At 50.0% G+C, this 27,162-nt stretch overlaps 1 pseudogene; it reads left to right on the top strand.

Moving 5' to 3' along the window:
- The first annotated feature begins 3,678 nt into the window (after positions 1 to 3,678).
- On the top strand, positions 3,679 to 4,182 carry LOC147081960 (mitochondrial mRNA pseudouridine synthase RPUSD3-like; annotated as a pseudogene).
- Positions 4,183 to 27,162: the final 22,980 nt, after the last annotated feature.

Below are 27,162 nucleotides of genomic sequence, written 5' to 3'. Positions count from 1 at the left end.
CAGCCTGCCGCTCCGCAGCGGGTGGCGCTGTGGCACCTACAGCGCTGAAATTCAGTTTCAGCGCCCCAAGCGGGGGCGGGCACACCCTGGAATAGCGCCCGGTTCCGACTTGGGGCGCAAAAACTGAATTTCTGACGGGCGCAACTGGCTCCGCGCGCAGCGCTAACTTTTGGGCACTAGCCAGCTGGCGGGGCCAAAGTGAATTTCTAGCCCTTTGTATTTTAAAAAAGTATCTGTTTCGCAAATTAATAATATTTAACTTCTACTTATAGTACCTGGTAATGAGGAGAGAATGGGAGGCAAGGAGATTAAAGCAGCAGAATACTCACTGGAGCAGATACCAGTACCAACCAGCAGGCAGCAGTCACTGGACCTGAGACCAGTACAAACCAGCAGGTAGCAGTCACTGGAGTAGAGACCAGTACGAACCAGCAGGTAGCATTCACTGGACCAGAGACCAGTACCAACCAGCAGAGCAGTCACTGGACCAGAGACCAGTACCAACCAGCAGACATCAGACAATGGACCAGAGACCAGTACCAACCAGCAGGGCAGTCACTGGACCAGAGACCTATACCAACCAGCAGATATCAGACAATGGACCAGAGACCAGTACCAACCAGCAGCAGGTTAATGGAAACAGGCAACAGCGACTGCAGGAGGTTTTCATTGCCAACATCTGCTGACCAGCTGAGTGACCTCTGGAGCCAAATTCAGGTTCAAGATGACCAATTGCATTCTGAAATTTATTGAATGTTCTGTTGCTCTGACAATTACAATTCTGAGTGCTTTAATCTGTTCATCAGGATGTGCTGAAACTCAAACTTTTAACATTAGTAAATACCTCTAGATAACCATGATCCATAATGGGCCAGATTTTCCGACCCCCACGGGTGTGTACAAGCTGTGTACGTGTGAAGGAATAAGCCATATTTCAGAAAAAATACACCGTCATATGAACAGAATTCTGATTTTATTAATGCATGATATACTTGGCTTAAAAATCTAAAGCCTTGGCGACACAAGCTGTGCAAACAGGCTTCTGAGATGGGATGGTTTGATAACACAAAAGTTGTAAACACCACAAGCTTTTGAAATGGGTATTGGTTAAAAATACTAAAACAATGGCCCTATTGAAATAGCAGTTTGTTGTTTCCAGAAGGTCTGGAGTTTGGGAGAAACACAATGGAATGACCCAAGTGAAGTGTTAAAAACTGACACTTTGAACAGGAACACAGAATATTAAAAAAACACGTGCCTTTGTAAAAGTAACATCAAATGAAACAGGGAACACAATATAATATAACCAACTAAGATGGCTAGGAAAACAAACACCGCAGTTGAAGTGTCTTTAATTTACATGTTGTAAATATGATACCAACAGAACACTTTGAAGATATGACTTCAATAGATGCACCAAGCAATCACATGGTGTTTGTATTGAAATTGGAACACCACAGAAACAGGAGTCTGTGGTTTTAGAATTGAATGGAAGTCCTTCGATATGACTGGCATCAAATAAATACTACTGTCATATTGTGTTTTATGATAAGTTTTTGAAACACCTAAACAACAGACAGAAGTCTGCAAGCTAACAGTTGAATTGGCAGTAAGTATAGAGAAAAGTCAACAGGAAGATGACTAGAGATAATTAGCTTACATCAGCAGAAAACTTCAAAGGTTAAACCACTAAAAAATGGTATAAAAATAGAGCTTTTCAGATAGACAGTCAGAAGTCACTGGAAAGGGGCAAAGCGATTCTCTCAACTTCAGAGGCATGCTCTGTAAGTTTTTAACTCTGAGTCTCGGGAATTAAGGTACTTTTAATTTGATTTTGGTGGATATTCTGGATTAGAATTAATAAGAAAGGTAAAAATGTACGAAGTTAAGATTTGAGAATAAGAATCTCTGAGGATAAGAAATGTAAGCTGTTTGTTTTTGAACTATTAAAGTTGCGATTGACTCGCAAGCTGTTAACTGTATGTCGGCTCTTAAATAAATCTATATATTTTTAGAATTGTCGCAAGTAGTATTTTTGTATCAAACTCATGATCTCAATTTCTGTATACTCTTTTGAAAGGAGTTGCAGAATTCTGGGGAGTTTTCCAGACCCTCATAATATCCAAAAGGTTACAGCCTAGTTAAACTTATTAAACGTGCTATCCGGAGGATGGTAACATCTTCAGTCATTCCTTTCCTTCAGGAAGAGATAGCCTGGACCTTTAGACCCAATTAAGTGTCTTATAGAATTCAGCTATCTCTAACTTTAGTTGAAGGTGAATGTCTGGGGAACACGCCTGATCTGAGGTAGCCCGAAAAGGGCTAGGACTAGTAATTATCCTTTCATACGCACCTGTAGGGGCCTCAAAAGTGCTGGTTTCAGGCATGCAAAGTGCATGCGCTGAAAACCGGCACTTCCGATCTGTCAAGAATTCTCTTGACAGATCCTCCACCTGCCCTGGAGAAGGGCCTCTGCGAGTGGAGAGTTCCACTTTCTGCATAACCTCCGCCCGCTGAAAGGCCATAAAATTCTTATGCCTGGTAAAAGAAGATGTAAGTCCTGCTTTTACCAGCTTAAGAGTGTTGAAAAATAGAAAAATTAAATTTGATAACTCATTTATTAAGTAAAATTACTCTTCAAAAAGGTAAATTTATTTTTAGCTCTGTAAAAACATTTTAAGCATTGTTTGGCAAAGTGATTCTTTCCATTACACTTTGTGCACATTTTTCCAAACGCTGGGCATTGTCTTAACTGGTGTTTGTAACCACAGCGTTTACAATTAAAAATGTCATCCTCCGATTGCTTTTCATTTCTGTTCTGCCCACGTTTCTTCCCCTTGTAGGACACAGCACCGACAGCAGCATTATCACTCATTACATTCGCATCATTATTGATTTCACTGAAAGTCTTCGCGTGCTTTCGAGCTAGCTCGCTGGCTTGGCATATTTTCACCGCATTTTCCAAATTTAGTTTGGTTTCTCTCAACAGACGCTCCCTGACTTTTTTATCATGAATACCAAACACAATCTGGTCACGAATCATGGATGCTTTGAGCTCAGAGAAATTACATGTCTGTGCTTTCAGTTTCAGATCAGTTATAAAGCTATCAAAAGCCTCATTTTGTTGCTGTGTCCGAGAACGGAAGATGTATCTTTCATAGGTCTCATTCTTTTTGGGAGAGCACTGTGCATCAAATTTTTTTAGCACATCTTCTAATTTCCCTCTTTTCTCCTCTGGATTAAATACAAATGTATTAAATACCTCTATCGCCTGTGGGCCTGCAACCGTAAGCAGCAATGCTATCTTCCTTGCGTCTGGCTTCGTACCGAATCCGATGGCTGCAATGTAGAGTTCGAATTGTTGTTTAAAAATCCACCAATTGTAGTCGACATTTTCCTCGAGATTCAAGCGCTCTGGTGGCTTCAAATTCTCCATGTCGCTTTTCACAATTTTCAGCAGATCTTCACCACCCTGGTACCATGTTATGTTCATTAATAACTTGACATTCTTATGCCCGGGGGCCTGAGAGATGGCAGCTGATTGCAGCGAGTCCCGGGAAACCAGGAGAGCTGCAGTGTGAGAACCACACACATTGTCAGCGCAGGAGGAGGCTATTGGGCCCATCCCTGGAGCAACTGAAAAACCAACCCCCCTGCCCTGCTCTCCATGGCACTGGGATGAACCGCATATGGAAGCAAATTCAGACAGGAAGTGTGACTCGGATAGCAGCCATGCAGGGACGTTCCTGTTTTTTCATACAAAGACTTGTGACTAACTCAGCATCGCGTCTCTCTAGTACAGTGTTCTGGTACGATATACAGCTGAAGGAGCAGATACATGAACATAGACAGCATTTGAAAAAAGGCAAAGCTGTTAGTATCCTCCGGGATCCAGGCATCCCGGTGCTCAGAAATCTGAGCAGAGAAGAGCTCCTGGAACTGATGGCAACCAGTGTGGTATACCAGGAGAATCCTCTGATTGGCATCAATAAGCCTCCAGGGCTCCCCATCACAGGTAAAGAGCTCTGCTTGACCTCACTACTTCCAGAACTTCAGCAGTGATTGCATCTTTCAAAAGAGCTCCATATTGTAAAAGCAAGTAACACGGACTATTCTGGCCTGGTTCTGCTTTCCACCTGTCACCAAACCACCAAACACATTGAGGATGCTTTTCTGGACTGATGGACATTGTGACATCCTGGATGTTTTTACATGCAATAGCACCCTCTGGTGGCGGCTATTGTGTTAACAGTTTGTAAGCTGGAAAGGTCATCTGTTCCTTTCTTCCTGTGTGAGGTCATTTGACCTTTGTTCCTTTCTTCCTGTGAGAGGTCATTTGACCTTCTTTCCTTTCTTCCTGTTGACCCCAGGAAGCAGTTTTACCAGGAAGAACCTGACTTAAGTAATGGAGAATTCCATGAGGGATTTTCAATCCAGTGTAATCTGACTTCATATGTTAGGCCAAACGCAATATCTTTTCACAAATTTGTTCAAGTAAAAGCTTCAAAACAGCAACCGCTTCAGGAAGAATTATTATGAATGAGTGTTTAACTTGCTGGATAGCTAGATAGGAGAACGTCTAGCACGGCCAGTACAGTGAAAAGATATCAGTGAAAAGATATCAGTGAAAAGATAGCAATACGGCTAGCTGTGAAGAGCGGAGCAGGAGGAACCCAGAGTAAGCCTTAACCTCGTAGAGCACATCTACCTCACATCAACATGTCAGAAGATAATAGCGAAAATGCTTTGCAGCAAGTAGAAGACCTTAAACAGGCAGACGAAACTGTAGAACGTGACAATCGGTCTATAAGCACCGGTTACTACAGGTCGCAAGTTGGCTCACGGTCATCGGGTGGTTCTAGAGTAAGCATAGCCCTTGCCAGAGCACGGGCTAAACTAGTAGCAGCTCAAGCCAGAGCTGCGCATACGGACAGTGAAATAGAAATAAAAGTAAGTCAGGCCCGTCTCCAAGCTGAATTCCAAGCGGAACAGGCCTGACACCAAGCGGAACAGGCCCGACACCAAGTGGAACGCCAGGCTGAACAGGCCCGACACCAAGCGGAACAGGCCCGACACCAAGTGGAACGCCAGGCTGAACAGGCCCGACACCAAGTGGAACGCCAGGCTGAACAGGCCCGACACCAAGTGGAACGCCAGGCTGAACAGGCCCGACACCAAGTGGAACGCCAGGCTGAACAGGCCCGACACCAAGCGGAACAGGCCCGACACCAAGTGGAACGCCAGGCTGAACAGGCCCGTCTCCAAGCGACATTAGAGGCTCTGCAGCAACAAAAAGAGATAGATGCTGCATTAGCCGAGACACAAGTATTCGAGGCAATTTTGGAGGGAGCTGATCCCGAGACAGCTTACAAACCTTTAATTCCCGTTCCGTGGCAGAGTCCACGACAGCGCACCATAGATTACGTGAGCGACCATGCCGACATACAGTTTACAGGAGAAAGGGATGGAAGCCCGCACATCTCTACAGATGCAAACACTTCGTATAACATGCCGCAAGTTGCCAACCAAGGTCAAAGCAGATGGCGTGCCTCAAGCCGCAGAGTCTCCACTAGCAGAACTGAAGACACAGTGCAAAGGAATAGGACGCCGAATAGAGAAAGTCGGAGGCAAATCCCCTCTCGGTCCCTTGAGACCCCCAACAGAGCCCCCAGCCAAGGCAACCCTGGCCCAGGTCCCAGCACCTACGACCTCGCCAAATACCTTGCACACACCCACCTGGTGACTTCGGGGTTAATCAAGTTTGATGACAGGCCAGAGAATTATCGGGCTTGGAAGTCCTGCTTCCACGATGCCATATCGGGCTTAGACCTGTCGACAGGAGAAGAGCTCGGCCTCCTTATCAAGTGGCTCGGCCCAGAGTCCGCCTGACAGGACTGCAGGATAAAAGCGGCCAATGTGGGGCAGCTGCCAGAGGGGTTGAAGAAGGCTTGGGTGAGGCTGGAAGAAAGCTACGGCTCGCCCGAAGCCATTGAAAGGGCTCTCTTTGACAGGTTGGCGAACTTTCCGAGGTTGACGAGTAGGGAACCCCAGAAGCTCCGCGGCCTTGGAGATCTGCTGTCGGAACTCGAAGCCGCAAAGCAGGACGGCTACCTACCCGGTCTATCGTACTTAGACACTTCCAGAGGGGTAAGTCCCATCATTGAGAAGCTTCCATTTAACCTGCAAGAGAAGTGGATAACGTTTGGATCAAAGTTCAAGCTAAAGCACAATGTGGCGTTCCCACCATTCTCTGCGTTCGTTAAATTCATCCGTAAAGAAGCCAAAGCCAGGAACGACCCCAGCTTCAACTTCTTCTCCTCCCAACCAGCACTTGCCAGAAGAGACAAGTTCGACAGACATGGAAAGACACCAATATCTGTCCACAGAATGCAAGTGTCCTCAACTGAGCACACAAAGACTCAGAAGAAACCTGAGGATATGAGCAAACCATGCCCTATCCACAACATGCCCCATCCTTTAAAGAAGTGCAGAGGCTTCAGGGAGATGTCCCTGGAAGATCGGAAACAATACCTTAAAGAGAACTCTATATGTTTCAGGTGCTGCTCGTCCACGAGCCATCTCACCAAGAACTGCAAGGTGGATGCAAAATGCACTGAATGTGAAAGTGATCGGCACGTTTCAGCACTACACCCAGGCCCAGCTCCTTGGAAGTCAGAAACGCCTCCTCCCGCATCAGAGCACGGCGGGGAGAGAGAGGGAGCTGTTGGTACGGAGATTACATCCAGGTGCACCGAGGTGTGTGGAGAAGGAGTGAGCGCAAGAGCATGCTCCAAGATATGCCTCGTTGATGTGTACCCTGCGGGATGTCGCCAGGAATCTGAAAAGATGTATGCCATACTAGATGAACAAAGCAATCGTTCTCTAGCAAGATCCGAGTTCTTCAACATCTTCAAGATCAAAGGAAGTTCGTCGCCTTACACGCTGAAGACGTGTGCTGGACTTTCAGAGACAGCCGGCAGGAGGGCCTACGGTTACATTGTTGAGTCAGTCGACGGGAAGATTAGTCTCCCCCTTCCTACACTCATCGAATGTAATCAAGTCCCCGTCAACCGTTCTGAGATTCCCACTCCGAATGCAGCTCGTCATCACCGTCATCTGAGACGCATTGCAGACGAGATCCCACCTCTTGACCCAGATGCAAGCATACTTCTGTTGTTGGGTAGAGACATCCTGAGGGTACATAAGATAAGGGAGCAGATCAACGGTCCACATGACGCCCCTTTTGCCCAAAGGCTAGACCTCGGCTGGGTTGTTGTTGGAGATGTGTGCCTCAAGGGCACTCACAAGCCATCTCAGTTGAGCACACTCAAGACTTCCATCTTGGAGAATGGTCGTCCAAGCTACCTTACCCCATGCAGTGGACAGAGCTGCGTGGTGTTTGACTCCAGTGCACCATATCAGGGCGTCTCTCTCAACGACGTACTCCTCACAGGGCCCGATCTTAACAACAGCCTCTTGGGAGTGCTCATGAGATTCAGGAAAGAGCCCGTCGCCATCACTGCCGATATCCAGCACATGTTTCATTGCTTCGTGGTGAGAGAAGTCCACAGAGACTTCCTCCGCTTCCTGTGGTATCGGGACAATGACCCTAATAGAGACATTGTGGACTACAGAATGCGTGTCCATGTCTTTGGGAATAGCCCATCCCCTGCTGTCGCCATATACGGACTAAGGAGGGCTGCCAAGGAAGAAGGCGACGACTTTGGCAGTGATGTGAGAGGGTTCATCGAACGAGAGTTCTACGTCGACGACGCACTGAAGTCATTCCCGACCGAAGCAGAGGCCATCAGTACCCTCGGACGAGCCCAGGAACTACTTGCACTGTCCAACCTCAGGCTGCATAAGATAGCCTCTAACAGACCAGCAGTGATGGAGGCATTCCCCCCTGAAGATCGTGCTAAGGACGTCAAGGATCTAGACCTCTTCACTGATGACCTCCCCCTACAGCATAGCCTAGGGGTGTCGTGGAACATAGCAACAGACACGTTCACGTTCCAAGTCCTAGACGCCAAGAAACCCTTCACACGTAGAGGAGTGCTCTCTACAGTCAACAGCCTATACGACCCTCTCGGCTTCTTAGCTCCTGTCACCATACAAGGCAGGCTGCTCCTCAGGGAACTCTCCATATGCGCTGAAGAGTGGGATTCACCTCTCCCTGAAGAGATGGAAGCAGAGTGGGACAGATGGAGAGACTCACTCCAAGACTTACAGGAGATCCGAATACCTCGCTGCTATTCGTCTTTCTCTCCCTTAAATGCCCAATTCAAAGAGCTTTGTGTCTTTGCAGACGCATCCGCTAAGGCCATTGCAAGTGTGGCTTATCTGAAGGTCACCACTCAAGAAGGACAAAGCAAAATCGGCTTCGTCTTTGATAGAGGCAAGTTGGCGCACCAGCCAGACCTCACCATACCCAGATTGGAACTGTACATAGCAGAACGCAACCTACCCCCTCACAGCAGTCTACGGAAGCTGCATCCTATCGTCGACACCAACGGACTGTCTCTGAGGTGGTTCTTCTTTTGTCGCCAGAGGACTCCAGTGACAAGGAGAGTTCGGACTATGTGGAGTCGTTATTGACCCCAGACGGGGAGTGTTCTGGACCGATGGACATTGTGACATCCTGGATGTTTTTACATGCAATAGCACCCTCTGGTGGCGGTTATTGTGTTAACAGTTTGTAAGCTGGAAAGGTCATCTGTTCCTTTCTTCCTGTGTGAGGTCATTTGACCTTTGTTCCTTTCTTCCTGTGAGAGGTCATTTGACCTTCTTTCCTTTCTTCCTGTTGACCCCAGGAAGCAGTTTTACCAGGAAGAACCTGACTTAAGTAATGGAGAATTCCATGAGGGATTTTCAATCCAGTGTAATCTGACTTCATATGTTAGGCCAAACGCAATATCTTTTCACAAATTTGTTCAAGTAAAAGCTTCAAAACAGCAACCGCTTCAGGAAGAATTATTATGAATGAGTGTTTAACTTGCTGGATAGCTAGATAGGAGCACGTCTAGCGCGGCCAGTACAGATGTCTTCATCCAGGCTCGTAGTAAAAAGGAAACATTAGCCAGTTACTGTGCAGTGATGGTGGGTGTCCCAGAACCTGCAGAGGGAGAAATCAGCGTTGCTCTGAAACAACAGAACATTGGCAAGCAGGAGCTGGTGGTTCCTGTGTTGCATGCCACTCCTGGTACCATGTTATGTTCATTAATAACTTGACATTCTTATTATGAACACAGCTAGCTTTTGCTAGGCCTTTTATTGAGCACGTGCAGACTAGGTACTGTATCTGTGGAGGCTTCCATCTTGACTGCTGCCTTGTGGGTAGCCTAGTGCCTCATGGGTAATGTAGTCTTAATATCATACAGCTGGGTAGTGTAGTCTTATACATACAGCTATATACAGCTCTATGGCTCCACCTAGTGTCCACTCTAGAATGATATGTTATTGATCGTTACAAGGGAGTTTGAGGAGGTCGGGTAGAAACTAAAAAGTAGGATCTGAAAGATAATAATCTCTGGATTACTACCTGAGTCATTCACAAATTGGCATAGGGACAAACAGATTAGAAGGTTAAATGCGTGGCTGAAAGAGTGGTGGGTGTGGGAGGCAGGGGTTTCAACTCATGGGGCACTGGCACCAGCACTGGGGCAAAAGGGAGTTGTTCCATTAGGATGGACTCCACATAAACCAGGCTGGGATGAGTGTCCTGGAGAATCGAATATCTAGGGTGGTAGACAGGGCTTTAATGTAATAATGCAGGGTCGTGGGGAGGGTTCAGGTTAGGGGAAATTTATAACAAAGTGATTATCTGCACGAATTTTTGTGGCCTTCTGTGCGCGCGTGTGGTATGCTGGAGCCGCACATGTGCACTGATCACCAAGGCCGCGCATGCGCAGCCCCAGCAGTTGTGCCTGCAGTGAAGCGTGGGCCACACTTTCCTTAAGCTCCATGGGAGAAGTTCAGGAACTGGATCCCTTCTGGCTGGGGGAAAAGAGTGGATTGGAGGGAGAGAGAGAGGGAATCGGAGGGGGAGAGAAGGCCAGGAACTGGGGCGGGGGGGGCGGTGGTGAGGGGTGGTGGGGGTAGAGAAGGTCAGGAAGTGGGGCGGGGGTATGGGTGGAGAGAGGGTCAGGAACTCGGGCGGTGGGGGAGAGAAGTTCAATAACAAGGCGGGGGTGAGAAGATCAGGAATTCAGGGGGGAGGGGCAAAAGAGAAGGTCAGGAACTCGGCGGGGGGAGAGAAGGTCAGGAACTCGGCGGGGGGAGAGAAGGTCAGGAACTCGGCGGGGGGAGAGAAGGTCAGGAACTCGGGGTGGAGTGAGAAGGTCAGGAACTCGGCGGGGGGAGAGAAGGTCAGGAACTCGGGGTGGTGTGAGAAGGTCAGGAACTCGGCGGGGGGAGAGAAGGTCAGGAACTCGGGGTGGAGTGAGAAGGTCAGGAACTCGGCGGGGGGAGAGAAGGTCAGGAACTCGGCGGGGGGAGAGAAGGTCAGGAACTCGGCGGGGGGAGAGAAGGTCAGGAACTCGGCGGGGGGAGAGAATGTCAGGAACTCGGCGAGGGGAGAGAAGGTCAGGAACTCGGCGGGGGGAGAGAAGGTCAGGAACTCGGCGGGGGGAGAGAAGGTCAGGAACTCGGCGGGGGGAGAGAAGGTCAGGAACTCGGTGGGGGGAGAGAAGGTCAGGAACTCGGCGGGGGGAGAGAAGGTCAGGAACTCGGGGTGGTGTGAGAAGGTCAGGAACTCGGCGGGGGGAGAGAAGGTCAGGAACTCGGCGGGGGGAGAGAAGGTCAGGAACTCGGCGGGGGGAGAGAAGGTCAGGAACTCGGCGGGGGGAGAGAAGGTCAGGAACTCGGCGGGGGGAGAGAAGGTCAGGAACTCGGCGGGGGGAGAGAAGGTCAGGAACTCGGCGGGGGGAGAGAAGGTGAGGAACTCGGCGGGGGGAGAGAAGTTCAGGAACTCGGCGGGGGGAGAGAAGTTCAGGAACTCGGCGGGGGGAGAGAAGGTCAGGAACTCGGCGGGGGAGAGAAGGTCAGGAACTCGGCGGGGGGAGAGAAGGTCAGGAACTCGGCGGGGGGAGAGAAGGTCAGGAACTCGGCGGGGGGAGAGAAGGTCAGGAACTCGGCGGGGGGAGAGAAGGTCAGGAGCTCGGCGGGGGGAGAGAAGGTCAGGAACTCGGTGGGGGGAGAGAAGGTCAGGAACTCGGCGGGGGGAGAGAAGGTCAGGAACTCGGGGTGGTGTGAGAAGGTCAGGAACTCGGCGGGGGGAGAGAAGGTCAGGAACTTGGCGGGAGGAGAGAAGGTCAGGAACTCGGCGGGGGGAGAGAAGGTCAGGAACTCGGGGTGGAGTGAGAAGGTCAGGAACTCGGCGGGGGGAGAGAATGTCAGGAACTCGGCGAGGGGAGAGAAGGTCAGGAACTCGGCGGGGGGAGAGAAGTTCAGGAACTCGGCGGGGGGAGAGAAGTTCAGGAACTCGGCGGGGGGAGAGAAGGTCAGGAACTCGGCGGGGGAGAGAAGGTCAGGAACTCGGCGGGGGGAGAGAAGGTCAGGAACTCGGCGGGGGGAGAGAAGGTCAGGAACTCGGCGGGGGGAGAGAAGGTCAGGAACTCGGCGGGGGGAGAGAAGGTCAGGAACTCGGCGGGGGGAGAGAAGGTCAGGAACTCGGCGGGGGGAGAGAAGTTCAGGAACTCGGCGGGGGGAGAGAAGGTCAGGAACTCGGCGGGGGGAGAGAAGGTCAGGAACTCGGCGGGGGGAGAGAAGTTCAGGAACTCGGCGGGGGGAGTGAGAAGGTCAGGAACTCGGCGGGGGGAGAGAAGGTCAGGAACTCGGCGGGGGGAGAGAAGGTCAGGAACTCGGGGTGGAGTGAGAAGGTCAGGAACTCGGCGGGGGGAGAGAAGGTCAGGAACTCGGCGGGGGGAGAGAAGGTCAGGAACTCGGCGGGGGGAGAGAAGGTCAGGAACTCGGGGTGGAGTGAGAAGGTCAGGAACGCGGCGGGGGATAGAAGTTCAGGAACTCGGCGGGGGGAGAGAAGGTCAGGAACTCGGGGTGGAGTGAGAAGGTCAGGAACTCGGCGGGGAGAGAGAAGGTCAGGAACTCGGTGGGGGGAGAGAAGGTCAGGAACTCGGCGGGGGGAGAGAAGGTCAGGAACTCGGCGGGGGATAGAAGTTCAGGAACTCGGCGGGGGGAGAGAAGGTCAGGAACTCGGGGTGGAGTGAGAAGGTCAGGAACTCGGCGGGGGGAGAGAAGGTCAGGAACTCGGTGGGGGGAGAGAAGGTCAGGAACTCGGCGGGGGGAGAGAAGGTCAGGAACTCAGGGTGGAGTGAGAAGGTCAGGAACTCGGCGGGGGGAGAGAAGGTCAGGAACTCGGCGGGGGGAGAGAAGGTCAGGAACTCGGCGGGGGGAGAGAAGGTCAGGAACTCGGCAGGGGGAGAGAAGGTCAGGAACTCGGCGGGGGAGAGAAGGTCAGGAACTCGGGGTGGAGTGAGAAGGTCAGGAACTCGGCGGGTGAGAGAAGGTCAGGAACTGGGGGGAGAGACGGGAGGGAAGTTCAAGAACTCAGGGCGGGAGAGGGGGAGAGTAGGTCAGGAACTGGGGGAGGGGAGGTGGGGGAGAGAATGTCAGGAACTCGGGGGGGAGGGGCAGGAGAGAATGTCAGGAGCTCGGCCGGGAGGGAGGTAGAAGGTGAGAAACTCGGGTGGTGCAGGAGAGAAGGTCAGAGACTCAGTGGGGGGAAAAAAGGTCGGGTGGTGTGGGGTGGGAGAGAAGGTGAGGAACTGGGGGAAGGGTAGGAGGGAAGTTCAGGAACTCGGGGGGGGAGAAGGGGAGAGAAGTTCAGGAACTCGTGAGAGAGGGAGAGAAGGTCAGGAACTCGAGGGGTGCGGGAGAGAAGGTCAGGAACTCGAGGGGTGGGGAGAGAAGGTCAGGAACTGGAGGGGTGCGGGAGAGAAGGTCAGGAACTCGAGAGGTGGGGGAGAGAAGGTCAGGAACTGGAGGAGGGGAGGTGGGGGTGAGAAGGTCAGGAACTCGGGGGGGGAAAGAAGGTCGAGCGGTGTGGGGTGGGAGAGAAGGTCAGGGACTCGGGGGGGTGGAGAGAAGGTCAGGAATAAGGTGGGGGATGAGAAGGTCAGGCACTCAGTGGGGGGTGGGAGAGAAGGTCAGGAACTTGGGGAACGGGCTGCAGAGAAGGTCAGGAACCCGGGGGGAGGGGCGGAAGAGAAGGTCAGGAACTCGAGGGGGAAGAGAATGTCAGGAACTTGGGGTGGGGGAGAGAGAAGGTGAGGAACTCGGTGGGGGAGAGAATGTCAGGAACTTGGGGTGGGGTGTGGGAGAGAATATGTGGATCTCGAGGGGAGGTGAGAGAAGGTCAGGAACTTGCGAGGCAGAGAAGGTCAGGACCTCGGGGTGGGTGGCGAGATGGTCAGGAACTCGGGGGAAGGGTCGGGAGGGAAAGTCAGGAACTCAGAGAGGAGGGGAGGGGTGGGGAGGAGGTCAGGAACTAAGGGGTGGCGAGAAGGTGAGGAACTCGGGGATGAGGTGGGGGAGAGAAGGTTAAGAACTTGGGAGGGGCAGAAGGGAAGATCAGGAACTGGGGGGGTGGGGTGGGCAAGAATTTCAGGAACAAGGCAGTTTGGCGAGAAGGTCAGGAACTCAGGGAGGGAGGGGGTGAGAGAATGTCAGGAACTCGGGGGGAGGGTCGGGAGAGAAGATCAGGAACTGAGGAGTGGAGAGAAGGTGAGGAACTCGGGGATGGGGTGGGGGAGAGAAGGTTAGGAAGTCAGGAGGGCAGGGGGGTGGAAGAGAATGTCAGGAACTCAGGTGGCGGGAGAGAATGTCAGGATCTCGGGCGGAGGGGCAGGAAAGAAGGTCCAGAACTCGGGGGGGAAGGGGAGAAGGTCAGAAACTTGAGGGGTTGGGAGAGAAGTTCAGGAACTTGGGGGTGGTGGGAGAAGGTCAGGAACTCGGGGAGGGGAAAGAATCAACATCAGGAACTTGGGGTGGAGGGAGAAGGTCAGGAACTCGTGGGGGGGGAGAGAAAGAACATCAGGAACTCGGGGTGGAGGGAGAAGGTCAGGAACTCGGGGGGAGAGAGAACATCAGGAACTCGGGGTGGAGGGAGAAGCTCAGGAACTCGGGGTGGAGGGAGAAGGTCAGGAACTCGGGGTGGAGGGAGAAGCTCAGGAACTCGGGGGGGGAGAACATCAGGAACTCGGGGTGGAGGGAGAAGGTCAGGAACTCGGGGGGGGAGAACATCAGGAACTCGGGGTGGAGGGAGAAGGTCAGGAACTCGGGGTAGTGAGAGATGCTCAGGAACTCAGGGTGGTGGGAGAAGGTCAGGAACTCCGGGGGGGGGGGAGAGAATGAACATCAGGAATTTGAGGTGGAGGGAGAAGGTCAGGAACTCCGCGGGGGGGGGGGGAGAGAGAGAACATCAGGAACTCGGGGTGGAGGGAGAAGGTCAGGAACTCAGTGGGGGAGAGAACATCAGGAACTCGGGGTGGAGGGAGAAGTTCAGGAACTCGCGGGGGAGAGAGAACATCAGGAACTCGGGGTGGAGGGAGAAGGTCAGCAACTGTGGGGTGGCGTAAGGAGCATGGATAACACAATGAGGACAGAGGAACAACGTGATCCAGGTCTAAAGGGGGGGAATGAGAGTGAGAGCGTGATCCAGACGGTAAGACGGATCTCGTTCTCCCAACCCCATCTCCTTTACACCCGCACCACGTTCTTTCTCTCCTCACCCTAGACCTTCTTTCTCGGAAAGTTCGCCGCATGCGAGGCAAGTGACATCATTGGACTGGACGAGATCTGCAAGTCATGACACTGTCACTATTAACTTCATACCCAATAAACCTGTTAACAATCCATGACCCACACACAATGCCCCATCTGTGTGGCGGGGTGGAGAAGTTCATGAATCCGGGGGCGAGGAGCTTGGGCACTGGGAGAAGGTCAGGAGCCCGGGGAGGAAAGAAGGTCAGGAACTTGGGCGAGGGGAGGTCAGGCACTTGGGTGGGCGGAGAATGCCAGAAACTTGGGGGGGAGAAGGTCTGGAGCTTGGGCGGGGGGGAGAGGAGGTCAGGAGCTTTGGCGGGGGGAGTGGAGGGTCAGGAGCTTGGGCGGGGGGAGGAGGTCAAGAACTTGGGCAGTGGGGGCAGGAACATGTTTGGGGGCGGTGGGAGAAGGTCATAATCCATGAGGGTGAGCTCTGTCTGCTCCAAGTGAGCTCTGTTCTGTCTGGAGTTGGGCAGTCAGAATGGCTTGAATTAGACTTTGCAAAGTAACTGATTAAGTAGGCAGGGAGGATCTTATTACACATTCCAGAGAAACTGCTAGGCGTGTCTTGAAAACAGAGTAGGAATAAACTGGTCATTTTCGGGTTGGCAGATTGTAACTAGGGGGGTGCCGCAAGGATCAGTGTTGGGGCCTCAGCTATGTACAATCTATATCAATGACTTAGATGAAGAGTCTGAGTGCAATGTATCCAAGTTTGCTGACGATACAAAGCTAGGTGGGAAAGTAAACTGTGAGGATGATGCAAAGGAGCTGTAAAGGAATATAGACATGTTAAGTGAATGGGCAAGATGGTGACAGATAGAGTATAATGTGGGGAAATGTGAAATTATCCAAAATAAAAACAGAAAATGCTGGAAATACTCAGCAGGTCAGGCACCATCTGTGGAGAGAGAAACAGAGTTAACGGGGTCAATTTTAACTCAGGTGTGGGGAATTGGCAGGTTCCCCGACTTTGGTGTTTCCCACACGAATCTAAATGGATGTATGAGATTGATGCAATTTTAACTCAATTGGCCAATTGATTTCCAACGTGTGGGAACCCTTGGCAAATGAGTATTTCCAGTCAGAAAGTCGCATAATATGATGTCATCATTGCTGCTGCATTTAAGGTCCACAGCAAGCCTTGCTTCTTCTGCAGGCTTCCAAGCTTTCCCCTTATGATGGCACAGGAGCCTGCAGGAACAATGGCCAGCGGGAAGGCATCACTGCAGGCATTGTTGGATAGGGCTAGGACCCACAGGGAGGTCCTGTTCCCTTCTTCAGGGAGGAAGAGGCCTCCCAGTCAGACGAAGGCTGTGTGGCTACAGGTGACTGTCAACTCCTTGGGGCTCACATGGCGCACCTGGATGCAGTGCAGGAAAAGATTCCTTGACCTTCATCGCGCTGGAAAAGTAAGTATGAAGTTTCCATCACCCTCAATCTGATCCCCATTGCCTTTCCTCACCAGCACTCAGCTTTAGCAATCTCTTCCTCCACATCCCACTTGACACTCACATCCATGCACCATTAGCCATTCCCTCTCTCTCTATGCTCACATTCACATAACTATTCAAACATGCAGCCCTCACACTCCCTCTCACTTTGATGCTTTGAACACAGCTGACAACACACAGGGAGGGCCCTTGGTCTTGCAACCTCACTCCACCTTTGTCTCCTTCTAAGTATCAATGCTACGCAATCTCTACACTCACTCCTTCATTCTCACTCAACCTCCACTTGTCTCCCTCATTGCAGGAAAAGAGAGCTCACAATAGGAGAGAGTGAGCCAGGACAGGAGGAGGGCCACCCTCATTAGCCCAGCTCACACCCTGGGAGGAAGCCATCCTGGAGCTTGTCGGGGCTGATACAGATGTGGAAGTTGGGGAAGGACAGACAGGGTTCATCCCCGCAAGCTGGTGACAGAATAGTTTTCCATCTCTCTCATTGACATTGCATGAGTCGCTGATAATGATTCTGAAGCTACATCATATGGACTTATGATAATCTGCAAAATGCAATGTGCGTGTAACCTTGGCATCACATCTCTAACTCTTTCCATTACTCCCCCACAGGACCATTGAGAGCCTCATTCCCCACTGTGCAGGAGGAAGACCCTGAGATTCCAGACTCCTCAGAGGAATCTGCAACATCTGAGGGTGCAGCGTCAGCAGAAATAAGTGCACCCAGCACCAGCGCAGACACTCACACCTCGGTGGGACCTTCGGGACATAGAGTAGTGTTGTCACTTGGTGTATCAAAGCTCACAAGTGAGCATCAGCAGATTGTGGAGGCAGGGACAGCAGTGGAGAGTCCTCGTCAAAGGGCGCAGGACTCTGCCAGCTCGGCTCAGCTGCATGTCGACCCTCTGCCTCTGGGTCCATCCATAAGATCAGAGGTGATGGAACTCCATGCACAGATGCAGGAGTCTCTGGCAGGTTTTGTCTCCAAGGTCGCTGCGAGTGTGGAGCGAATGGAGGAGTCCATAGCGACCATGAGCAGAGCCTTATGTGGAGTCAGTGGCGCATGAACGCATGAACACGGAAAGGATGGCTACCTACGTGGAAATGATTGCTACCTCCGTGGTAAGGCTGGCTACTGTAGAGGAGAGGATGGCTACAGTAGAGGAGAGGAGGGCTACGGCCATGGAGGAGGTTAGTCGCCAGGGTATGGAAAACATGGTGAGTGTTCAGAATAGAATGATATCTCTTGAGGAGCTATGGGCATCTATTGAACAGAGAAACCAAACCTTCATGGAAGTCCTTCTGAGTGGGACTGCCATTGCAGATACGGGTCCCCATGGCCCCCCGATGTGCAGCAAGGTGCTCTCAAGCCACTTGCAGGCACTGAGGGGGACCTGACCCATGAGAGGGAGGTTGGTGGCAGACCTCAAGGAATTGGGGGTTCCCCTCCAAGCGCTCACACTTCCATGCCACTGCAGAGCCCTCGGTCAGAGCCCCGCCAGAGTCCACACCCAAGTGAGGTAGACGTCTCAACCCCTGCATAGCCGTAGGAGCAGCAGACTGCTGGCGAGCCCTTACAGGCTCGCCATCCCAGAGGACTCCTGCCAAAGGTGTCGAGACAGGAGCAGCAGGAAAGTGAGCAAGGGGCCTCCAAATCTGCTGAAGCCACAGAGGAACCATTATGTAGGAGCACGCGTAAGAGGAAAATAAAGCACGAATAGTCACAAGGGTAGTCACTTGGGTGAAATGTTGTGTATATTGTAAAAATGCCATCAGTTGGTTCTTGTCCATAAAAATTCTGATGGCAACTGTTGCAGTTCTGGCGTGTGTCATTTCGCGAATGGGGCTTTCATATTGAGGGCTTAGGATTACTTGCAGTTGTCAGGATGCTCGTTTTCGCCCTCCTCTTCCTCCTCCTCATCATCATCATCATCATCTGAGGAGGGTATGTGGGGAGCCACTTGGTCCTCAGGAACCTGCAAGCCACGACGCTGTGCCATGTTGTGAAGTGCACAGCAAACCACGACGATTCTGGAGACCCTGGCTGCTGAGTACTGTAGGGCTCCACCTGATCTATCCAAGCATCTGAAGCGCATCTTCAGCAAGCCAATGGTTTGCTCGATAATGGATCTGGTGGAAATGTGGCTGGAGTTGTTGCGCTCCTCAGCTTCGTTGGCTGGCCTCCTCAACGGTGTCATTAGCCAAGTCCTCAGGGGATAGCCCTTGTTTCCAAGTAGCCATCCGTGAAGTTCGTCTGGCAGCCTGAATATCGGAGGCACACTAGACTAGCGCAGTATGAAGGAGTCATGGCAAATGCCAGTGTACTTGGCACAAACATGCAAAATTTCCTTCTTGTGGTCGCACACCAGCTGAACGTTAAGGGAGTGGAAGCCCTTGCAGTTGACAAAAATACCTGGATTGCGATGGGGTGCCCTAAGGGCCACATGTGTGCAGTCAATGATGCCCTGCACCCTTGGGAAGTCTGCCAGATGGGCTAATCCAACCGCTCGCGCCGTCACACTTACGCGATCCTTGGTGAAATGGATGTGATTGTGCGTGAGGGCAAAGAGAGCATCGGTTACCTGCGTGATGCAAGTGTGTGCGGCCGCCTGGGAAATGCTGCTGATGTCTGCTGCTGATCCCTGGAATGAGCCTGAGGCAAAAAAGTTGAGTGCGGTGGTGACTTTGATGGCCACTGGTAAGGAGTGTCCACCTGGTCCTCTGGGCAGCAGGTCTTGCTGTAGCATTGTGCAGATGTCAGTCACTATCTGTCGCGAAAGTCGGAGCCGCCTTTGGCACTGCTGCTCAGTCATTTTGAGGTAGCTGACCATGTGTCTGTAGACCCTGTTTGGGGGGTATCTCCTGCGCCGACAGGCTTCCATGCGCTGGCCCCTTCTGGCCTGTGCTGCCTCCGGTGGGTGAGCAGGAGCCTTTCGCTCCTGCTGCTGTTGCTGGTGCTGCTGTTGTTCCTGGTTCTGCTGCTGCCGCACCTGGTGCTCGAGCTCCTCTAATGCCAAGAAGGGAAGGAAAAAAAGGCCTCCCATGCTTCTGGTAGATGCCTCAGTTGAGGAAGCGCTGAGTGAGGGTGGCAAGAGGGGTTTCCCAGGAGTTCACACTGGAGAAGTGTGTGAGGCTCCAACCTTCCACAGGTGTGGTTAAGCCTGGTAAAAGTTGCCTCAGGCCTGAAACAACAAGGTCCTGCCACCTGCAAATGATGACTGATCAAATCTTCTCTTTAATGGTGGTCCCGCAGCTGATAGTCAGCAAGCCAATAGTGCTCACGCCAGGTTTCAGAGGTGTGATTCCCACCAGGCGTGTTTTACGTGGGAAAAGGGTTAAAATTGCAAGGGATGGTTAAAATGGCGTTATAAAGGCCAATCAGTGCTGATTAAGGGCCTTAAAGACCAGCCCCGCCTGTTGGAGGCGGGACTGATTCGGGACCATCAGACACGCCTGGGTTAAAATGGCTAGGTGTCAGGAACCAGGCAGGGGGGGTCCCGACCCCCAGTTTTTGCGATTTTTAACCCCCCGCATGCCTCAAAGCCTGCCTCACGACTGAGTTAAAATCGACCCCAACATTTCAGGTCAATGATCCACTTTGGTAGGAAGAATAGAAAAGCAGAATACTTTTTAAAGGGTGAGAGACTGGTAAATGTTGGTATGCAGAGAGATTTGGGTGTCCATGTACACGAATCACAGAATGTTATCATGCAGGTATAGCAAGCAATTAGGTAGGCAAATTATATGTTAGCCTTTATTGCAAGGGGGTTGGTGTATAAGAATAAGGAAATCTTGCAGCAATTATGTACTGTATATAGGGTTTGGTGAGCCTACACCTGGAGTACTGTTTACAATTTTGCTCTACTCACCTAAGGAAGGATATACTTGCCTTAGAGGGGGAGCAACAAAGGTTCACTAGATTGATTTCTGGGATGAGATGGTTGTCCAATGAGGAGAGATTGAGTGGAATATGCCTATATTCTGTAGAAACTAGAAGAATGCAAGGTAATCTCATTGAAATGTATAAAATTCTTAGACAAGCTGCTGAGAGGCTGTTACCCCTGGCTGGAGAGTCTAGAACTAGGGGTCATAGTCTCAGGATAAAGGTTCGGCCATTTAGGATGGAGATGAGGAGAAAGTTCTTCACTCAGAGGATTGTGAATCTTTGGAATTCTCTACCCCAGAGGGCTGTGGATGCTCAGTAGTTGAGTATATTCAAAACAGAGATCGATAGTTTTTGGGATGCTAAAGGAATCAAGGGATATGGGGATAGGGCAGGAAAGTGGAGTTGAGGTAGAAGATCAGCCATGATCTTACTGAATGGCGGAGCAAGTTCGAGGGGCCACATGGCCTACTCCTGCTCCTAATTCTTATGTTCTTACGTTCCCAGCTCTGTGCATTTCCTTCTTCAACTTTATCTCCAATGGTGAGTTGATCGAGATCAGTGCTCGGTGTGTTATCATTTCCAGCTTATTGTTTTATCAATGTGAAACTATTAACTGAACCTGTTAAACACATCCAACACTGAGTGAGAAAGAAGGGTCTGGATTTACTTCTGTTAGACCACCCAATAATGGAAGGAGCAGGAAAATGGGCCGAGGAAGCCTGCCATCAGATCCTCACTCCTCAGAGCACCACCAGAAAGTCCAGCGCCCCTCCACTATCTCACTGCTCTTTGTGGATTATGCCTTTCTCTCTAGGTCAACACTGCCTTTCTCAGCTAAAACTAAACACAGCAATTGAAAGATGCAGTGATGCTCTGTGAGCTATGAATAGGTTTGGCAGGGTACTCATCTGATTTAACTTATTTAATATATGCTGTTAATATTTTCATTCCAAGCAACCTTTTGTTTGTAAATGCATAAATATTTGTGAGTGCTGTCCCCGCCGCATGTAGTGGACGCATTTGTGCGAATGGTCGGTATAACGCCTGAAGAAAGATTATTTTCTCTCTCTCTCTGTAACGAGCCGCCCGCAGCTCCCTGATTTCCAGCCTCTTCAATGGAAGCAGTTCAATTCCACTGGGTGACTTACGGCTAAAGGATATAAAAATAGATTAAAATGGTTAAAAATAATGAAGCTTTATAGTTGCAGATACAGATTTTCCAACCAGCAATGTTAATTTGCTGTAATATCAGAGACTGAGTATTAAAATAAACAATAGAAAAAAATTACAGATACAATTTTATTAGTGTCAATGATCTGTGCTGATGCTGGCAGTAAGTGTCTCTCATAGTCCATAATTTGTGATGGTGAACTGTACCAGCTCTGTAAGGAACATGCAGACCAGCCTTTAACACAGGCAGTAAACTTAACAGCTGTTGATTGTGGAGTGAAACAAGGCCCTTGCACAGCTCGTTGTAGCCATAGCGATATTAGAGAAAGGTTAGGAAGGAATGGTTGGGAAGGTCCAGAGAGTTCAGACAATTGAAGAACCTATCATTGGGAGAGACTGCAGAGGCCTCACGCCACACGTAGACCTATTGGAAAAGCAGCACCTGGAAGGGTTTAGCCTTTCTGTGGAGGTATTTTCTCAGTTATGTGCAATACTGGAAACTGGTTTTTAGGTATTGAATCATAGAATCATGGAAATTAACAGCACAGAAGGAGGTCATTCGACTCACCTAGTCCGTGCCGGTCGACAAAGAGCTATCCAGCCTAATCCCACTTTTCAGCACTTGGTCCATATCCTTGTAGGTTATGGCACTTCAAGTGCATATCCAAGTACTTTTTAAATGTGATGAGGGTTTCTGGCTCTACCACCCTCTCAGGCAGTGAGTTCCAGACTCCCACCACCCTCTGAGTGAAAAAAATTCTCCTCAAAGCCCCTCTAAACCTCCTACTAATTACGTTAAGTCTATACCCCCTGGTTATCGAACCCTCTGCTAAGGCAAATAGGTCCTTCCTATCCACTCTATCTAGGCCCCTCATAATTTTATATACCTCAATTAGGTCTCCGCTCAGCCTCCTCTGTTCCAAAGAAAACAACCCCAGCCTATCCAATCTTTCCTCATAGCTAAAATTCCCCAGCCCAGGCAACATCCTCGTCAAGCTCCTCTGCACCCTTTCTAGTGCAATCACATCCTTCCAATAATGTGGTGACCAGAACTGCATGCAGTATTCTAGCTGCGACCTAACTAGTGTTTTATACAGTTCAAGCATATCCTCCCTGGTCTTATATTCTTTGCCTTGGCTAATAAAGGCAAGTATCCTGATGCCTTCTTAGCCACCTTATCTACCTGTCCTGCTACCTTCAGGGATCTGTGGACATGTACTCCAAGGTCCCTCTGACCCTCTGCACTTCTCAGTGTCCTACCATTTATTGTAAATTCCCTTGCCTTGTTAGCCCTCCCCAAATGCATTATCTGACACTTCTCCGGATTGAATTCCATTTGCTACTCTTCTGCCCACCTGACCAGTCCATTGATATCTTCCTGCAGTCTACAGCTTTCTTCTTCATTATCAACCACACGGCCAATGTTTGTATCATCTGCAAACTTCTTAATCATACTTCCTACATTCAAGTCCAAATCATTGATATATACCACAAAAAGCAAAGGACCCAGTACTGAGCCCTGCGGAACCCCACTGGAAACAGTATTGGAGGATGTTCAGTGTCCATGGGACTGTACCACTGATGAGGCAACACCTTCATGAGAGGAGAAGAATGGAAAAATTGGCAGAGCATATTAAATGAGAAACTAAAGCCTTTGAGGCTCTTTGGTCCTTCCAGGCCCAGGCTGTGTTTTTTGGTACTGGGCAGGCACTGTATCCACCTCTAATCAAGAGCTCACTGAGTGTTATATATATTTGGTGCTCACAGGCAAGCAAAAGACTTTTGTGCAAAGTGATGCGAGAAAATTAACCCGATTGTGACTCAACGATCCACAGCTTCTTCACCCTGAGGCAATCACGTGACAGTGGAGAGTTTGAATTCTAACTTTTAGGGATTCAAGGGTTGGTTTGACTCCATGGCCCTTGACGCCAGTGAGAAAACCACCAATAGTAACAGAAGAGATGGGGTTACACAAAGCAATGGAAACAATTATAGGACAGATCTTTGGTTCTCAAACAATAATTTTGCTGTCTATAGTTCAAACAGAGGTGCTTTGTGTTATGAAATACAAAAGTATTTCAAATTGTCTCCTCCATAGCCTTCCCTCTTCCACCCAAATCCTCAGTTAAGGTAAATTCCACAAAGCTTGATGAATCAGTTGACAGGACTTAATCTTAACCGTGTACATACCGTGACTGCCTTCAACCTGGGGATGCCAACCCTCCAGGGTTGTCCTGGCGTCTCTGAAGGGATATTTACTCATCCTATCCCCTTTAGGGCTACCCCGGATCAGGCATATTTCTCAGACGTTCATTTTCAACTAAAGTTTGAGGTAGCCGAATCCTAAAGATGCTTAATTGGGTCTAAAGGTCCGGACTATCTCTCCCTAAAGGAAAGGAACAATCTGAAAATGTTACCGTCCTCCAGAGAGCACTTTTACTAAGTTTAGCTAGACTGTAAAATTCCGGATATTATGAGGGTCCGGAAAACTCCCCCAGAATTCTGCAACTCTTCACCAAAGAGTGTACAGAGATTGAGTTTGCGAGCTTTAGATACAGAAGTCTTATGTGAGACAATTCTAAAAATATATAGATTTATTAAAGAACCGACATGTAATTTACAGTTGGTGGGTCAATCACAACATTAACAATTCCAAAAAGAGAGAGCTTACAATCTTATTATCAGAGAACCTTACTCTCAAATCTTAACTTCACTACAGTTTTACAGTTCTTAAAGTTCTATTCAGGATATCCACCAAAATCAAATACCTTTGATCCCCGAGGTACAAAGAGTTGGAGACTTACAGAGCCGCCTCTGAAGCCGAAAATCGCTTTGCCCGATTACAGTGAGTCTACTATCCCATTTGAGAGTTCAATATTTATACCCTTTTCCAGTGGTATTTCCTTTAAGGTTTTCTGCTGATGTAAGCTAATTATCTCTAGTCATTTTTCTGCTGACCCCTGCAATTCTTACAGTCACCTCAGCTGGTAGCATTACAGAATTATGTCTCCTCTCTAAGTGTTCTAAGTTTACCATAAAAACGGTGTTACGGCAGGTGTGTTTTTTACTTGATGTCATTTTTACGAAGGCAGATGTTTCTTACTTTTATGTGCTTCTTTACGAAGTGTAAGTTAGAATACCTTTTCCAGGATGAACCATTGTTTCATTCCAAAAGGTTCAGCCTGCCAGAGCCTTTAACCTTCTGTTTCAATAAGGTTATTGATTCAGTGCCAACAACTATCTTATCTCAATAGCCCGAATGCTTTCACAGCTTTTTCATCGTTGGGTTTCTAGATTTCCAAACCCAGTTTGTCATGTTTTAATAAGGCCAGAATTCTTTCAAAAGATAGTGTATTTTTCTGAATAGGTTATTTGGCTCATTCCTTCACATCTCAAGGAATTGAAGATTAATCTTCAGCACATTGCTCTGAGCAATCAGGGAGAACATTCATTTTCTTTGAATAATAATGTTGTTTATCAGTAATAAAGTGCCAGGCAATGACCATCTCCAACAAGAGAGAGTCTAAGCACCTCCCCTTGACCTTCAACAGCATTACCAACATTGTATCCCCCACCATGAACATCCTGGGGGCCACCATTGATCAGAAACTTAACTGGACCAGCCATATAATTACTATGGCGACAAGAGCAGGTCAGAGGCTGGGAATTCTGCATCAAGTGACTCACACCCTGACTTCCAAAAGCCTTTGCACCATCTACAAGGCCCAAGTCAGTAATGTTATGGAATACTCTCCACTTACTTGGAGAGTGCCGTTCCAACAACACCCAAAAAGCTGAACACCATCCAGGACAAAGCAGCCCAATTGATTGGCACCCCATTCACCACCTTAGACATTCACTCCCTCCACCACTGGTGTACCGTGGCTGCAGTGTGTACCATCTACACGATACACTGCAGCAACTCGCCTCCCAAACCCGCGACCTCTATCACCTAAAAGAACAAGGGCAGCAGGTGCATCGGAAAACCACCACCTCCAAGTTCCCCTCCAAATCGCACATCATCCAGACTTGGTCATAGGGAAGTCCTGTTACAACTGTACAGGGCATTGGTGAGACCACACCTGGAGTACTGCGTACAGTTCTGTTCTCCTTATTTAAGGAAGGATATACTTGTATTGGAGGCAGTTCAGAAAAGGTTCACGAGGTTGATTCCGGAGATGAAGGGGTGTCTTATGAAGAAAGGTTGAGCAGGTTGGGCCTATACTCATTAAGAAGAATGAGAGGTGATCTTATTGAAAAATATAAGATTCTGAAGGGGCTTGACAGGGTAGATGCAGAATGGATGTTTCCCCTTGTGGGGGGATCTAGAACTAGGGGGCATAATTTCAGAATAAGGGGGCACCCTTTCAAATCGGAAATGAGGAGGAATTTGCCTCCATTGCAAGTATATCCTTCCTTAAATAAGGAGAACAAAACTGTACGCAGTACTCCAGGTGTGGTCTCACCAGCGCCCTGTACAGTTGTAACAGGACTTCCCTACTTTTATACTCCATTCCCTTTGCAATAAAGGCCAACAATCCATTTGCCTTCCTAATTACTTGCTGTACCTTCTCTCAGAGGGTCGTCAATCTCTGGAATTCTTTTCCCCAGAGAGCTGTGGAGGCTGGGTCATTAAATATATTTAAGGTGGAGATAGACAGATTTTTGAATGATAAGGGAATCAAGGGTCATGGGGAGCAGGCAGGGAAGTGGAGTTAGGGCCAAGACCAGATCAGCCATGATCTTATTGAATGGCGGAGCAGGCTCGAGGGGTCAAATGACCTACTCCTGCTCCTATGTATTATGCTCTTATGTTCTTATGTAACTTGTACCCTTGAATATTAAGTGCCCAGTCCTCACTGTTTTTAAGCCATATTTCTGTTATTGCCACAACATCATATTGCCACACAGCTAATTGTGCTTGTAGCTCATCCACCTTATTCACCACACTTTGTGCATTTACGTACATGCATTCTAAATACATTTTTGAATTTTTCAAAGTCTTTCTTAGTCTGCTCCTATCTACTATGGTACTACTTCCACCTCTAGTACTACTTTCTTCTCTAGTACTATCCAACACTCTTAGGCCTAGAAATTCAGTGGCCTGCGCCACCAGTTTGCGCCCAAAGAGGGCACTCAGTGGCTTTTGCGCCACTGGCCACACCTACCGCGATATTTAGCTGGGCGCTAATGGCGGTGTTAGCCTGTAGCGCTGCGCCGCCACCAATGACGTCATCGGTGTGCGCAGCACCCCGCTCCCGCCCCGATGACCATATTTGGTTGCGCCCACCTCTTCAGCGCCGGCCGCAAATAGCGACTGGTACACAGGGGCCTACCTGTGGCGGTAGTGGCGCTAGTTAAGGTGGAGGTGCGGCCGGCCGCTTTTTCGGCGGCCGCCTGCCAGCACCTCCATCCCCGGCCTCCTACACCACCCCCCCGCGGCATTGCCGGCTGTGTCCCGAGAGCCCGGCACTTCTCCTTGGTGCCGGGCTCATTTGCCGGCACTCGCGAGCGGGGATCGCGCTGTTGCAGGCACCTCCCCCTTAAAGGTGGGAGGAAGGCCTGCAGTACCGCAGCGTGCCGTGCCGCAGCGTGTGGCGCTGCGGCCCTTAGCGCGCCGATATTCAGTTTCAGCGCCCCAAGCGGGGCGCGGGAAGCCTCGATTAGCGGCCCGCTTCCATTTGGGGCGCAGAAACTGAATATCCGGATGGCGCAAGTGGCTCCGCTCACAGCGGTAATTCCGGCGCCCAGGCGAGCTTGGCGCCCCAAACTGAATTTTTAGCCCTTACTCTTTTATGCACCTTATTCCTCTTTTCTGCTCCTATATGCTGGTGACCATCCCCCTGCCAAGCTAATTTATACCCT

The sequence above is a fragment of the Somniosus microcephalus genome, unplaced genomic scaffold, assembly GCF_052327205.1.
Source record: "Somniosus microcephalus isolate GS21.2 unplaced genomic scaffold, FLI_Smic_1.0 scaffold267, whole genome shotgun sequence".
Lineage (NCBI taxonomy): Eukaryota > Metazoa > Chordata > Chondrichthyes > Squaliformes > Somniosidae > Somniosus > Somniosus microcephalus.
This window is presented reverse-complemented; position numbering and strand designations above follow the sequence as displayed.